Here is an 18,053-nt window from a genome sequence, read left to right on the forward strand (position 1 = left end):
TGTATTTAAAACAAGCGTGCAATCAATGGAGTCCTCTGGGCATCCTTTCTAAGCTCTCAGTCAGCCCTGTGGCTTAAATGTTACTCCAACCAGACTGAAAATCATTCTGCTAAGGAGGCAATTCAAGGTTCTGAAGGGAAATTACTTGCCTTAGATTTATTGTATCTAAATTACAAAACAGCCACCAATTGTCAAAGCTGGCAGCCCTTCTCTGACAGTCACCAGGCAGGAACACAGAGTCTAAATTACCTTCTCACCCCAGTGGTGAAATTTATACTGTGTCTGGTCCCATTAGTGTGAGTTGGAGTGGTTGAGAAAAATCTATGCAAAGCACTTCTCCACTACATTAATTTAAAAGGAATAAAAGGGAGCTGTCTACTCAGTGGAATAAAACAATTAATTTGTCATTTTTCTGAATCGCCACATCATACTAATTATGAACTAGTGGCTGAGATTCCAAGCTGTTTGGTAGCTTGACTTACCACATTTTCTTTAGGCTTGATCTTATCCATTCCAATGGCCTCAAAGCTGATCTGAGGTCTCCATTACTGTCTCAAACCTTTCTCTTTAGCTTCAAAGAAGGATTTCCAACCAGATCTACCTCATGCTGCTGGATCTCACCATATCCAAAACTGACCTCAGTATCTCTCCGAGGCCTAAATCTATCCATGCAACAGAAATTCTGAATTCATTTGTTAGGATAAAATTTTTCATTCTGACCCATCCTACCTTTCAGCTTCATCTCTTTTCAGCTCCTATCTCTCTACCCACAATGCTAGCTAACTTAAATTTCTCAGCCTTTCCAGAACATCTCATGCCTTTCTAGAGCTAGATGTTTTGCATAGTCTGTACCTTCTCCCAGGAAGGTCCTTCCAAAAATTCTCCACCAGGCAACCATCTCCTAGTCTTCCAAGAGCCAGCTCTCATGCCTCTCCACTGTGGGGCGTTTCTGACCCTTGCCGGCCATTTCAGTGTTCCCAAATCTCTGTGCTCTTTGGAGGTTATCCTTACTTCAACTAAAATAATGCATCAAGTCAAACTGTAGGAAAAGTGTCTGTCTTTTGTTGTATGATGTGAGCTTTCCTGGAGGTCAGGCACTGAGTCTTATTCTCATCCATGATACTTTTATTTTTTCAGCACACTGTAGACCGTCAATGAAAGTTTAGTGAAATAATACATGAAGATTTTAAAATTCTAGAAGTATGCCTCAGAAATCACACATTAAGCTCAAGGTGGATCTTTTATCTTTCAATCTTCCTGGTTATTACTAAAGAATAGGAGAAGAATGATTACATTAAAAATTCTATCACTTATTTTGACAACTTGAGGCATCCAGAGTACACAAGTTGCCCATAAACTTCCATGCACCCCTCTTAGTGCCAATTCCACTGAAAACTACCTGAGTGGTGAGAACTTGAAGTGAGGTGAGGTAGCGGCAGAAATTTGAAAATGTGGACATAACAAGAGATATATAAGTACAACATACTCTTTCTCAAACTTTAATGCCTATAAAGGTTACTTGGGGAGATTGCTGAAATATAAATTCCAGGTCCAACCCCTGAGATTGGGATTCAGGAAGTTTGCTCTGGGCCTTGGGAACCAACATCATTATTAAGAATTCTAGGTGAATCTAACACAAATGGTCTAGGATAGTACTTTGACAAACAACTAGAGGCTACTGATTTTAGTCCATATTATCAAAGGTGCTAACAATAAGGTCAGTGATGGAGAAGCTTTGAGACATGTTGACTATCTGTTACTTTCTTAAGCCCCATGAGCTACTTTATGGAAAGTGTTTATCGCTTATCACAGTGCCTGGACGACAGGAAGCACTTACTGTGCTTGAGCCATTGCCATGATGCTAGGAAGAGGAGAAGAAGGATGCCATGGCCAGAAACCCTCCTTCTACTCTAGAAGTCCTTTTTTCTATACATTGAAAAGTAGCTCCCAATAGGTCATAACCTTAAATAGATACTGTGAACCTACTACCACGCTGCACATTAGACTAATTTCGGGGCTGTAAAACGTTACAAATGCCTGGGTCCTGCTTTCATTTGCAGAGACCTGATTTAATTGGTCAGGGTAGAATGTGGGCATTGGTATTTTCCAAAAGCTGTCAAGGTGAGTGTAATGTGGAGCCATAGTTGAGAAAATGTGATGTCTAAAGCATGAGAGAACATTAAGAGATCTACAAGTTATGTACAATTAATGATTAGATAATTAGTCTAATTCTCCATTTTCTAATTCAGTCTCAGGTAGTAAGCCTGATATGTTAGAAGACCGAAAGTCCTATGCAGTACGTTTGGGAGATTCTACAAACTGCACAATTGTAGAGGCAGGCATGGAGATGTATCAGTCAGGACCCCAATTCTTTGTTCAGCTGCAAAGACTGTGGTTAGCTGAGAGCCTCCAGCTATTAAATCCTTTAGGGTCTGCCTCAGTTTTTTAAGGAAGGTCAAAATATTCTTGGGGAGACCCTCAGCCTGGGGAACATGGTGGTAGCCAAGGGCATGTTCTTCTCAGGGGTGCCCACATTCAATGGCTGGGCAAGGCAGTCGTCAAGGTCCTCTCCATTTCTGGAGTCCAATAGAAAAACTCTGCTTGAAGATCCACATTGTGCTGGTAGAGCCTTTTGATGGGTCTAATGGCTCCCCTTGCCCAGTCCTGCTTCCTTCTTCTTTCCTTCCACAGGTGTTAGTCCCCCCCAAACCTCTTGTGCTCCTAGCTCCATCTCTGTGTTTACATCCTGGAGAAACTAACCTGCAGTAGGACACAGGTGAGCAGAGACAGTGCTGCCGGTAGAACTCAACACACACTTACAAATCCAGTAAAAGCCAATGGGTAAGAGATGGAAGGTGTCTGGACTTAAACATGTGGGTGACAGACACTGGATATATATCTCCTCTTTTTATTCTCATTTAAAATATTGCAGAATAGATATTGTGATTCTTATTTGACAGAAACTGAAACTGAGACTTACAAAGGTCTAGAAAATTACTAGTGTCACATAGCTTATAATAGGTGGAAGAAGGATATGATCTTAGTTTTGTCTGGAACTAAAGCTTATACTTTTCCCAGCACATCACACTGCTTCCAGTTCCTCCAACTCATAGCAATGTCATCCTTGTCTGAGTTCCTGGTGTATTAACCATCATCTAAACAGCGACTTTTAACACAAATTTGCACCATTCCCTAATGAATTTCTATGGCCAGATATAATCACCCCTCAATACCGTAATTGCAAACAACTTAAAGTTATGAATCACCTCTTATGTTTCTTGTCTACCTTGCACTTAACCTAGTAAATAATGTGTCCTCTACCCATGCTTGTTTATTAACCACATGAGTAACACATGTGTAATAGGTTGGTCATGTTTAGAGAATTAGATGATATCCAAGACAAGTAAACATGTTGAATGCACTGGTTGGCATCCTGTAGCTTAGAATGTATTAACTGGATTTCCTCTCCAGAAGCAAGGCTGTGTAAATTGCATGTGATGGCAACTTAGCACAGGACTGATTGGGCTTGCTCACTTGTTATCATACTTCTACCATTTCCCATCTGTTCCTGCACAAATGAAACCCTCGTGTGTCAGATGCTCTCCCACTGCCCCCCTTCATCTGGCAGCAAGAGTCCCCACAACACAGCTGAGCAGCTTTGGCATGACCTCTGATCAGGACTGAAGTCCTTCTAGTTTCCTTATGCACAAAGGACATGGCTATGTTATGACCATGAGGGGCCACATGCTGCCCAGATCTGCAGGTGGAACACTCTGGCGATGCTGTCCTTCCTTTACCTCCTGAACTGCCAACCATTTGCCTTCAGACACAAATACTAATTAGCTTACTTATTCATTTAGTGGGTATTTGTTGAGAGTGTACTTTGGGTCATGTTCTGGTTTAGCTTCTCTTGCTACTAAAATATCAAACTTAGAAGCTTTTCAGATATATGAAATTGGCCTTAGTGTCCACCATTTCCTCTGGTTTGAAGGAATGAGTTACCTGGAAGAATTTCTTCTCACCTGCATGTGTGAGCTGTGGTGAAGGAAGCGTATTCGTCTAGAAGTCTGGAGTTACAGTGGCTATGTTCTTCTAGCCTAAGTAAGGACAGGGTCTGGCCATTTTGAGGGGTTCTAACTGCGTTAATGTCTTGCCCTTCTCCTCCCACCCACACTGAACCCCTAGCCTAGCAGGAAGGAGGGGAGGGTCACACCAGACACTGTGCATGATTAGCAACGTGGAGTGGAACAGTGCTTCCAAGTTTAGAAATGTATAACTGTCTTTGGGGAGAAGACAGGGAAGGGAAAATCTATACTTTTCAACTTGACCTTGAACGACGAAGAGTCATTTTCCAGTCAGAGGAAAGGAGGGATGTGAGAGAGGGAGGGAGGCCCAACCAAAGTATAGAAGATTAGAGCTTTGTCTTGTGGACATGTAGGGTTCCGTGTTACTTAGGAGGGTGGTACACTGGGTTGGAGCCAGGGAATCATCAGATCTGTCCCCTTCTGCCTCTTCAAATTTCATATATGCTTCTAACCTTCAGATTTGATACAAACCATATCATACTGTGATGGGCAACTGCAAAATTTTTATTTTGAATGAACAGAAACATCCCACCTTGTATGTGTTTTTATAATATAACTAACTGGGTAAAGTGTAATTAAAGTACTGAGATTTGCTAAAAGACTCCCAACAATAATTTAGAATACTGTAGCAGAGTCTAAGTTTCATGTAGCCAATGAACCAGCAGCCCCACCACAAGATCACAGCTTCTCACCCTTGGGCCATGAATAGGCTTCAAGTCCACAAAGATGTTGACCCCTTCCACCCTTGGGGTCATCACAAATGGCTTTATTTATTTCCCAATGCCATACAAATGGTGCCATTTTCTGCAGTTGCCATGACTGGGAAGCCCTGATATGGAGAAACTTTTGCTCCAGGAGATGTGAACAGAGATGGTCATAGAAGCACTGTCTTTAACAGCAAAACAATGGAAACAACCCAAATGTTAGTCAATGATATAACATGAAATTCAGGAATACAAAGGATCACTATATAGCAGTGAAGATGAAGAAACCTTAGTTACATACATGAACGTGGGTAAATCTCTTAGCAATAATGGAAATGAACAAAAGCAAGTCACAGAAAATATCTTTCCATTTATCTCTAGGCCAAACCACACAGAACTAATAGATACTGTAACCATATGTTTATGTGGTAAAGTGATAAGAAAGTGAGGGAATAATAAAAATTACAAAGAGTAGCTGAGGCAGAAAACAGTGGGTTGTAAGAGTGTTCAAAGCAGACATCAAAGTTCCAACAAGGTCCTAGTGTTTAAGCTGGATGGTGGGTAATATATTGTTTTCATTTTATTGTTACTACTTGCAAATACATATATTTATTATAATAGTATTATGTATTCAATATTTAATACAAATAACCTTCTTAAAATGGAAAGATACAAATAAGATGAAAGTCTTGTCCTTTGCCAATTTACATTTTGATGTAGCTGGGACCCATATCATTTGGACCATGCTCTACGCGTATGCACACACCCACATACACACATACATAGTCACAAGATGGATTCCTTTAGAGGTAAATATATCACATAGGAGTGTGTGGCACTAACAAAAAGAAGGGAAGAGATATATGATGGGAGGACAAGCTATGATTCACACCAGGGCTTTTTGGAGGTGCACTGGCTTTCTTGAATGACACCTTGAACTGTAATGACATGAGACCCCTCCAACCAGGATTTGAGTGTTGGTTGGATCAAGGAGTCAGACAAGAGAAGAAGAGACTCTTTGGGAGGGAGGGTAGTTTCAGTGCCTTCCTGGCAGAAGGAAAAAGAAGAGGGGAAAAAAGAGTGGTTGGGAGAGAGGGGAAGCTGGGGAGATGACAGAAAGCCATCTACTTCTCAATAAACTCCTTCCCTGCGACCCTGTGACCACCGAACCTTCAACAATAGCTTCCAAACTTATGTGATACTTGCTGTAGTTTAGTTTTTAAATACAGAAATGAGTAAAGGGACTGAATTTGTGTTTGTTTGACAGTGAGACAACACGTTCTACCTGAGTATAGATAGGACTTCGTGAGCATAAGCTGAGACATTAAATAACAGAAATTGTGGGGAGAGCTGAGGACTTCCAAGGCCATGGACTTAGGAGTCTGAAATAAGGAACCAAATATTCAAGGGGCAGGAAAGCCCCAGCCGGCATCCACTGGGGAGGCATGTGCCCTACAGGAGGTTCCAGGGCCCTCAGCTTGCTGGCTTCAGTGCTGACTTTCTGGTGTGGCTCCCGAATCTTCCATGGTGCCAATTTGTTTGTGATCTACATGGCATCCCCACCCAGTTCGTACTCAGGCAGAAGAAAAATTATGAGTCATAACAAAATTCACTGTTTTCCCCTAACTAGGATTCAAGTGGCTGAGGGCCAGGCTGGTCCCAACACCAGTTGTACATCCCCCAACCATGAAGTCCGTGGTGAGGGTCCCAATCAGACTCCAAGAGAGGGAGGACCGGTTGGGGGGTGGGGGGATGCTGGTCAGTGTCTGGATATGGAGCAGGAGGGAGTGGGCACCAGCCACAGGGCACAGGAATGGCCCTCTGATTTCTGGGATAAGAACATATCAGAGAAGATGGGATGCAACTCAGACATTGAAGAGAAGATTGGATCACAGGTCACAAGGGAAGATGTCAAAGGCCCAGTCACTAAAACTGGGTGAGGGGTCAGAGTCCAGCCAGGGCAAGATGAGCTGGCACTGGAACGGGGCCCTCATGTTCCTGGCACACCTGGTGCTCAAGACAGGAAGGCCCCAGGATCTGAGGAACCGAGAGACGCAGGTTAAGGAACCCCAGCTTTGAAAGTTAGAGGGTCCTGAAAACAAGCTGCAGGTGAATCATCACAGGTCAGCAATTCAATAAAGACCAGGACCACTGGCTCTTATCCATTCCATGCAGAGAGAAATTAATGCTACCCACAAATATTTTTTTAAAAAACAACATTGTGTAATCAATACAAATTTTAACGGAAAGAAAAAAAGATAGTTTATAAAGAGCAGCAGCTCATTATGAAGATTGCCTTTAAAGACCTAGTTTACTGAGGACAATTTAAGGCCTTTGCAGTTGACACTTCTTTTTTTTTTTTTTTTTTTTCACTTTTAGCCAGTGTTCTTTTGCTATTATGGTCAAGGTCAGACTTTAAAAATTAATTAATTGTTCATATCAATAAGTCTCAAAATGAAGCTCTAAATCCCACTAATTAAGCTTAGAGAACACTCCTAGTACTCAGGGTCATAGATTTTTCCAAAGTTCTAGAAAGATATTTAAGCATTCACATAATTAACTATTGGAGGTTTTTTTCTTTGAATTGAATTGAATTTTTTTTATACAGCAGGTTCTTATTAGTTATCTATTTTATACATATTAGTGTATATATGTGTCAATCCCAATCTCCCAATTCATCCCTCCCCCTCCCGCTTTCCCTCCTTGGTGACCATATGTTAGTTTTCTATATCTGTGTCTCTAATTCTGCCTTGCAAACAAGATTCATCTGTACCATTTTTGTAGATTCCACATGTATGCGTTAATATATGATATTTGTTTTCTCTTTCTGACTTACTTCACTCTGTATGACAGTCTCTAGGTCCATCCACGTCTCTACAAATGACCCAATTTCATGCCTTATGGCTGAGTAATATTCTATTGTATATACGTACCACATCTTCTTTAAACATTTATCTGTCTATGGACACTTAGGTTGCTTCCATGTCCTGGCTATTGTAAATAGTGCTGCAATGAACAGTGGGGTGCATGTGTCTTTTTTAATTATGGTTTTCTCTGGGTATATGCCCAGTAGTGGGACTGCTGGGTCATATGGTAATTCTATTTTTAGTTTTTTAAGGAACCTCCATATTGTTCTCCATAATGGCTGTATCAGTTTACATTCACACCAACAGTGCAAGAGGGTTCCCTTTTCTACTATTGGATGTTTTAACATTGACAAAATTACATGAAAAATGCTGTACATAAAAGCCTTTGAACTTATTTGTGATAATTTAAACCAACTTCTACTGGGCCCAAACCAGTATTACTTTAAGTGCTTCTTATTAATTATAGTCAATGATCAGTATTTTATCCTCAAAATGTAGCAATGTTTACACATATTTTCTAGTTCAAGAAAGAAATATTCCCTCTTTTTTTCCTCTCTCTCAACTCAATTTTAACTCTGAAAGGGTTGCATATTTAATTGGTTTTATTATATTTTTCTGGGGCTCAGGATTTGGACTCAAAGCAGGTAATTAGGACTGTAATATCATATTATATTGTTTTAATCTCAGACTTGTCGCCAAATGTTAAACATATTTTAGGTTTTGCAGGCCTCTGAAATCAAGTGTGTGTTGAATGCATTTAAATATCAAGTTTTTTTTTTAATAGCTTGATTTAGCTAAAATAATGCCAGTGAGGATGTTAATGACAGATGGTAGATAGATGAACAACTAGCTGCTTTCTATCCATCCCAACTATCCAACAATTATTTAGCACTTACTAGGGTCATCCAACATGGAAAGTGAGAAATACTTCTTCTTCATATTGATTTTTATTTGGTTTCCAAGGATCAGTTTCTCCATAATTATAATTTCAGGTATTCTTGTTTTCAGGTAGTTGGTTAAGTAAAGGCTGCCCTGATTTCTCATAAATGACTCATTAGCAAAGTACATGCCCTCAGCTTCTCTGAGGAGGTACTTATTTAATCTAAAGGGTAAATCTGAGAAAATCATATAAGAACAGTGCTTTTCATTACATAGCTGCTCTCAAAGACATTAGCTCTACTGATCCTAAGAATTATGCTAATCTATTATTAATGTTTGTGACAATTATGGGATTATCTAATAGAATCCTCAGAAAAGCCCTTATGTAAAGAAAAATTCACATAAAAATAATGTGCAAAATATATTTCAGCTAATAATTACATGTTTCAAGAAAAGGATGACAGTATTATAAACCAACATTAAAAATGATCAGTTTATTAAATCACTATGGAGTATTCTGCTGCTATTTTTTCGAAGTAACCAAGAAGAAAGAAAGAAAGAAAGAAGAAAAGAAAAGAGAAATGAAAGGATAACAGTAGGGAGAGAGGTAAGAGGAAGAGAAAGAAGGAACAAAGAAAAGAAAACATATGAGTTCTTATAATGATATATATCTAAGAAGAAAATATTGTTTTCCATATGCCCAGGAAAGGTTTATTTTTAGATTTGGCCACTGATAATCACTGCACTGCTATAAAGCTGTTATTCCAAGTCATGGCTTACTCCAGGTATTCTGGTGGAAAGGAGACTGGAAATATACAAATTAACCCATGACAATTCAAAGAAGGCCTGTTTACTCTAATGAATTTCATGTGAGAACAATAACATTAACAGTTACACATCACTCTCTCATTCCCAGGTCTATCAAATCTCTTTGTTTTATCATTTAAGGGAATCCTCAACTCCCATCACCTCCATGTAGGTTTATTTCAAAAGAAATAATAGCTGACATCAAAACCAGACAAAGATATCTGAAGAAAAGAAAACTAAAGACAAATACCTCATATGAACAGAGACACAAAAATCCTCAGCAAAACACTAGCAAACCAAATACAGTGAAATATAAAAAGCATTATACACCAGTGTTTTGCTAGTTGCAATGAACAATATGAAAATGAAATTGAGAAAAATTCCATTTATAATAGCATAAAAATAAAATTCTTAGAAAAATACCTAATAAAAGGAATACAAAACTTATACTCTGAAAACCAGAAAATACTGTTGAAACAAAGAAGACTTAAACAAAACATAAGATATCCCATGTTCATGGATCAGAAGACTTAATACTTCCCAGATTGATGTACAGATTCAATGCAATCCCTACCCAATTCCAGGTGGCATTTTTGCAGAAATTGACAAGCATATCATACAATTCATTTGGAAATGCAAAAGAGCCTGAAGAGCCAAACAATCTGGAAAAAGAACAAAGTTTTCCTCAGTTCTCCACCGCTTTTGGAGAACAGCATCCAATCAGGATGTATTAACCTGGTTAAGCAGAGCCACAGGCATAGAAGTTACTTCCAGCACTCCTCCTGTCTGGCTTTGTGAATTTGGCCGTGTGGCTGACAGGATCTTGGTGCTCCAGCCAAGCATCAGGCCTGTGACTCTGATGTAGGAGAGCCAAGTTCAGGACACTGGTCCACAAGAGACCTCCCAGCTCCACGTAATATCAAATGACAAAAGCTCTCCCAGAGAGCTCGATCTCAACGCTAAGACCCAGCTCCACTCAACGAACAGCAAACAACAATGCTGGACAGCCTATGCCAAACAACTAGCAACACAGGAACACAACCCCACCCATTAGCAGAGAGGCTGCCTAAAATCATAAGATCACAGACACCCCAAAACACACCACAAGAAGTGGTCCTGCCCACAAGAAAGACAAGATCCAGCCTCATCCACCAGAACACAGGCAACAGTCCCCTCCACCAGGAAGCCTACACAAACCACTGAACCAACCTTACTCACTGGGGCAGACACCAAAAACAACAGGAACTATGAACATGCAGCCTGCAAAAAGGAGACCCCAAACACAGTAAGTTAAGCAAAATGAAAAGACAGAGAAATACACAGCAGAAGAGGAGCAAGGCAAAAACCCACCAGACCAAACAAATGAGGAAATAGGCAGTCTTCCTGAAAAAGAACTCAGAGTAATGAGAGTAAAGATGATCCAAAATCTTGGAAATAGAATGGAGAAAATACAAGAAACATTTAACAAGGAACTAGAAGAACTGAAGAGCAAAGAAACAATGATTAACAACACAATAAATGAAATTAAAAATTCTCTAGAAGGAATCAATAGCAGAATAACTGAGGCAGAAGAACGGATAAGTGACCTGGAAGATAAAATTGTAGAAATGACTACCACAGACCACAAAAAAGAAAACATAATGAAAAGAATTGAGGACAGTCTCAGAGACCTCTGGGACAATGTTAAATGTACCAACATTTGAATTATAGGGATCCCAAAAGAAGAACAGAAAAAGAAAATATTTCAAGAGATTATAGTTGAAAACTTCCCTAACATGGGAAAGGAAATAGTCAATCAAGTCCAGGAAGTGCAGAGAGTCCCACACAGGATAAATCCAAGGAGAAACACCCCAAGACACATACTAATCAAACTATCAAAAATTAAATACAAAGAAAAAATATTAAAAGCAGCAAGGGAAAAATAACATACAAGGGAATCCCCATAAAGTTAACAGCTGATCTTACAGCAGAAACTCTGCAAGCCAGAAGGGAGTAGCAGGACATATTTAAAGTGAGGAAAGAGAAAAACCTACAACCAAGATTCTCTACCCAGCAATGATCTCATTCAGATTCGATGGAGAAATTAAAACTTTACAGACAAGCAGAAGCTAGAGAATACAGCACCACCACCAAACCAGCATTACTACAAATGCTAAAGGAACTTCTCTAGGCAGGAAACACAAGAGAAGGAAACGACCTACAATAACAAACCCAAAACAATTAAGAAAATGGCAATAGGAACATACATATCGATAATTACCTTAAAGGTAAATGGATTATATGCTCCAACCAAAAGACATAATCTGGCTGAATGGATACAAAAACAAGACCCATATATATGTTGTCTATAAGAGACCCACTTTAGACCTAGGGAAACATACAGACTGAAAGTGAGGGGATGGAAAAAGTATTCCATGCAAATGGAGATCAAAGAAAGCTGGAGTGGCAATTCTCATATCAGACAAAATGGACTTTAAAATAAAGACTATTACAAGAGACAAAGAGGGATACTACATAATGATCAAGGGATCAATCTAAGAAGAAGATATAACAATTGTAAATATTTATGCACTCAACATGGGGCACCTCAATATATAAGGCAAATGCTAATGGACATAAAAGGGGAAATTGACAGTAACACAATCATAGTAGGGGACTTTAACACCCAACTTGCACCAACGGACAGATCATCCAAAATGAAAATAAATAATGAGACACAAGCTTTAACTGATACATTAAGCAAGATGGACTCAATCAATATTTATAGGACATTCCATCCAAAAACAACAGAATACACTTTCTTCTCAAGTGCTCATGGAACATTCTCCAGGATAGATCTTATCTTAGTCACAAATGAAGCCTTGGTAAATTAAAAAAAAAAATTGAAATTCTATGAAGTATCTTTTCCAACCACAACACTGTGAGACTACATATCAATTACAGGAAAAAATCTGTAAAAAATACAAACACATGAAGTCTAAACAGTACACTACTAAATAAACAAGAGATCACTGAAGAAATCAAAGAGGAAATCAGAAAATACCTGGAAACAAATGACAATGAAAACACAATGACCCAAAACCTATGGGTTGCAGCAAAAGCAGTTCTAAGAGGGAAGTTTATAGCAATATAATACTACCTCAAGAAACAAGAAACATCTCAAATAAACAACCTAACCTTACACCTACAGCAATTAGAGAAAGAAGAACAAAAAAGAACCCAGTGTTAGCAAAAGGAAAGGAATCACAAAGATCAGATCAGAAATGAAGGAAACAATAGCAAAGATCAATAAAACAAAAAGTTGGTTCTTTGAGAAGATAAACACAATTGATAAACCATTAGCCAGACTCATCATAAAAAAAAAAGGAGAAGACTCAAATCAACAGAATTAGAAATGAAAAAGGAGAAGTAACAACTGACACTGCATAAATAAAAAGAATCATGAGGGATTACTACAAGCAACTCTATGCCAATAAAATGGACAACCTGGAAGAAATGGACAAATTCTTAGAAAAGCACAACATTCTGAGACTGAACCAGGAAGAAATAGAAAATATAAACAGACCAATCACAAGCACTGAAATTGAAACTGTGATTATAAATCTTCACCAAACAAAAGCCTAGGACCAGATGGCTTCACAGGCGAATTCTATGAAACATTTAGAGAAGAGCTAACACTTATCCTTCTCAAACTCTTCCAAAATATAGCAGAGGGATGAACACTCCCAAACTCATTCTATGAGGCCACCATCACCCTGATACCAAAACCAGACAAAGCTGTCACAAAGAAAGATAACTACAGACCAATATCACTGATGAACACAGATGCAAAAATCCTCAACATAATACTAGCAAACAGAATACAGCAGCACATTAAAAGGATCATACACCATGATCAGTGGGGTTTATCCCAGGAATTCAAGGATTCTTCAGTATATGCAAATCAATCAATGTGATACACCATATTAACAGATTGAAGGATAAAAACCGTATGATCATCTCAATAGATGCAAAAAACGCTTTTGATAAATTTCAACATCCATTTATGATAAAAACTCTCCAGAAAGTAGGCATAGAGGGAACCTACCTCAACATAATAAAGGCCATATATGACAAACCCACAGCCAACATCATTCTCAATGCTGATAAATTGAAACCATTTCCTCTAAGATAAGGAACAAGATAAAATTGCTCACTCTCACCATTATTATTCAACACAGTTTTGGAACTTTTAGCCACAGCAATCAGAGAAGAAAAAGAAATAAAAGGAATCAAAATCAGAAAAGAAGTAAAGCTGTCACTGTTGGCAGATGACATGATACTACACATAGAGAATCCTAAAGATGCTACCAGAAAACTACTGGAGCTAATCAAGGAATTTAGTAAAGTAGCAGCATACAAAATTAATGCACAGAAATCTTTTGCATTCCTATACACTAATGATGAAACATCTTTAAGAGAAATTAAGGAAACACTCCCATTTACCATTGCAACAAAAAGAATAAAATACCTAGGAATTAACCTACAAAAGACCTGTATGCAGAAAACTATAAGACACTGATGAAAGAAATTAAAGATGATACCAACAGATGAAGAGATATACTATGTTCTTGGATTGGAAGAATCAACCATGTGAAAATGACTCTACTACCCAAAGCAATCTATAGATTCCATGGAATCCCTATTGAACTACCAAAAGCATTTTTCACAGAACTAGAATAAAAAAATTCACAATTTTTATGGAAACACAAAAGACCCTGAATAGCCAAAGCAATCTTGAGAAAGAAAAACAGAGCTGGAGGAATCAGGCGCCAAGACTTCAGACTATACTACAAAGCTACAGTAATCAAGACAGTATGGTACTGGCACAAACACAGAAATATAGATCAATGGAACAGGATAGAAAGCCCAGAGATAAACCCACACACATATGGTCACCTTATTTTTGATAAAGGAGGTAAGAATATACAATGGAGAAAAGACAGCCTCTTCAATAAGTGGTGCTGGGAAAACTGAACAGTTACATGTTAAAGAATGAAATTAGAACACTCCTTAACACCATACACAAAAATAAACTCAAAATGGATTAAAGACCTAAATGTTAGGCCAGCCACTATAAAACTCTTAGAGGAAAACATAGGCAGAACATTGTATGACATAAATCACAGGAAGATCCTTTTTGACCCACCTCCTAGAGAAATGGAAATAAAAACAAAAATAAACAAATGGGACCTAATGAAACTTAAAAGCTTTTGTACAGCAAAGGAAACCATAATCAAGATGAAAAGACAACCCTCAGAATGGGAGAAAATATTTGCAAATGAAGCAACTGACAAAGGATTAATCTCCAAAATATACAAGCAGCTCATGCAGCTCAATATCAAAAAACAAACAACCCAATCCAGAAATAGGCAGAAGACCTAAATAGACATATCTCCAAAGAAGATATACAGATTGCCAACAAACACATGAAAGGATTCTCAATGTCACTAATCAGAAGTGCAAATCAAAACTACAATGAGGTATCACCTCACACCAGTCAGAATGGCCATCATCAAAAAATCTACAAACAATAAGTGCTGGAGAGGGTGTGGAGAAAAGGAAACCTTCTTGCACTGTTGGTGGGAATGTAAATTGATATAGCCACTATGGAGAACAGTATGGAGGTTCCTTAAAAAACTAAAAATAGAACTACCATATGACCCAGCAATCCCACTACTGGGCATATACCCTGAGAAAACCATAATTCAAAAAGAGTCATGTACCACAATGTTCATTGCAGCTGTATTTACAATAGCCAGGACATGGAAGTAACCTAAGTGTCCATTGACAGATGAATGGATAAAGAAGATGTGGCACATATATACAATGGAATATTATTCAGCTATAAAGAGAAAAAAATTGAGTTATTTGTAGTGAGGTGGATGGACCTAGAGACTGTCATACAGAGTGAAGTAAGTCAGAAAGAGAAAAACAAATACAGTATGCTGACACATATATATGGAATGTAAAAAAATATATATATGGTTCTGTAGAAGTTAGGGGCAGGACAGGAATACAGACACAGATGTAGAGAATGGACTTGAGGATACAGGGAGGGGGAAGGGTAAGCTGATATGAAGTGAGAGTGTGACATGGACATATATACACTACCAAATGCAAAATAGATAACTAGTTGGAAGCAGCCACATAGCACAGGGAGATCAACTCGGTGGTTTCTGATCACCTAGAGGGGTGGGATAGGGAGAGTGGGAGGGAGATGCAAGATGGAGGAAATATGGGGTTATATGTATATGTATAGCTTATTCACTTTGCTGTACAACAGAAACTAACACACCATTGTAAAGCAATTATACTCCAATAAAAATGTTAAAAAATAAAAGAACAGAGTTGGAGGACTCACACTTTTAATTTAAAAACTTACTATAAAGCTACAGTACTCAATACAATGTGGTATTAGCATAAGAAAAGACATATAGATCAATAGAAATAATTGAGAGTCTAGAAATAAACTCTCACATTTATAGTCAATTGCTTTTTGATAAAACACCAAGAAAATTCAAAAGGGAAAGAATAATCTTGTGGACCCCATGATGTTGGCTATAGAAATGCTCTGGGAGAAGCTGAATGATTTCTAGGGAAGAAAACATTGATGGGAAGCAGACATAGTAACCTAGCATAACACTGAGACTCAAAGTTCCAAGTGTTTTATTTCTCAACCTGCTTTAATCTTATTTCCCTTCGTAGAGAATGCTTGTTAGAGCCCCCAAACTCAGAGCCAGTAGATTAGTCATTAGAAGTGTGAGGGGAAAGAATAATTTTCCCTCTATCCTACAAGGATCTTGGCTGAGACACCCACTATAATAAAGAATAGATTAACAGTACAAAAACAAACAGAGGTTTAATAACATGTATACCTCCTGTATACATGGAAAATACCCAGGAAAACTGAATAACTCCTTGAAATGGTCCAAGTCACTATCTTAAGTAACATTTCCAGCTAAAGACAAAAGGAGATGTTGGATAGGATTGGGGGGTAACTTCTACTCAGAAATGGAAATGTGTCTTACAAAAGGGTAACATACTCATTTTTCAGACCTTCTTTAAAATAATCATTATGCCAAAGAGGCATATTTTGAGGTGGTAAATTCTGCTCCCCTTCAAAAATATATCAAATCATCACATAGTACAATTTAAATGTAAACAATCATATTTGTTAATTATTCATCAATAAAGTTGGGGGGAAAACTACTCAAACATCTGAAAGGAAATCATATGTGAAGAGAAATATTACCTAAAGAGAACACATACAATGGTCAGGCAAAATTACACATCTCATTTTTAAGATTTTTTTTAATGCCTTTCATGAGTAATTTTTGCATTGTCAGAAGCACCTTGATGGTGTCCTCTAAATCATCTAAACGATGCTGGAGATGACTTTTTCCCATATCAAATAAAAAACACTTGGAGAAAATACAGTAAGTTCCCTACATACGAACCTTCAGGTTGCAAACTTTCAAAGATGCAAACGTGCATTCTCACGTCCAATCACATAAGTTAGTTCATGTGTCTGGCGTACATTCCCACGTGCGTGCATCCTCTACAAGTGGTTGTGCTTTTGTGTACTTTACTGTGCAGTACTGTATAGAGTAGAGTAGTACAGTATCTTTATTTCAAGCCAAGGATGTGTGGAAGCAAGCATAAAAGCAGCGGTATATAGCCAATTGTGTTAGTTGGGTACCTAGGGTAACTTTGTTGGACTTAGGAACAAATCGGACTTACGAACGCACTCTCGGAACAGAACTTGTTTGTATGTAGGGGATTTAATGTAAAATTTAAGAGCAGTTTAATAAAAGAGAAGTCACTTTTATTTCTTAGAAGTCACAGATGCTTTGTAAGGACAATAATAGCAAGTGATCTTAAATAATTCAGGAGTTGATGTGGAGATAAAATTAAGAAGCAATTCTCCTCCCTGCCAAATTACCCCTCATCAGCCACTTTTGAGGTTGGGAGAGATGAGAACAAGAACTGAAAAGAAGAGGTCATGAAAACTTGGTATTTTACACATTCCTGAGTTGGAGGTAGTGAAATTTAAGGTGGCAAGAGTCTCCACACAATTCCACCTTCCCCTACTCTTCCAAACTACAGTTCAGATAACCTCACCCCATTTACTTTCCCAAAGAGCAGAGACTCAAAGTAGGAGTTGTAGCCCTTGTACCTTGAACAGTGAGAGGTGCGCTCTTCTATATAATGAAGATAGACATCTGTAACCCAAGCCTGTCTGTGTTAACAGCATCTCCAGTGGCTGCCATGACCAGTTTATAATTCGGGGAAATTAATCACAGTGGTTAGGCACTGGAGCTGTGCAGTCTGACAGCCTGATGTGGAGACATGGCTCTGCCACTGACCAGCTGACCAATATTTGCAGGTCATTTAACTCCTTTTCATCTCAATATTGTCACTTGTACCTTGGAGATTATAATACTGCATAACTTGGAAGTTTCTGAAAAGATTACATGAGGCAGTGCATGTACAGCTCTCAGTACAGTTAACATTACAGATCACTCAAAATGTCAACCGTCATTTAACTGTCCTTTTTGTCATGCTTATCAACTAACTCTGCATCCTTGAGTAGTTTTTAAATACCAGCTGCAACCACAATTTAAAAACTATCATACAAAATAAAACCTATACTGCCTACCTTGACCAAT

The sequence above is a fragment of the Grampus griseus genome (genome assembly GCF_964374135.1).
Source record: "Grampus griseus genome assembly, chromosome: 3".
NCBI classification, from domain to species: domain Eukaryota; kingdom Metazoa; phylum Chordata; class Mammalia; order Artiodactyla; family Delphinidae; genus Grampus; species Grampus griseus.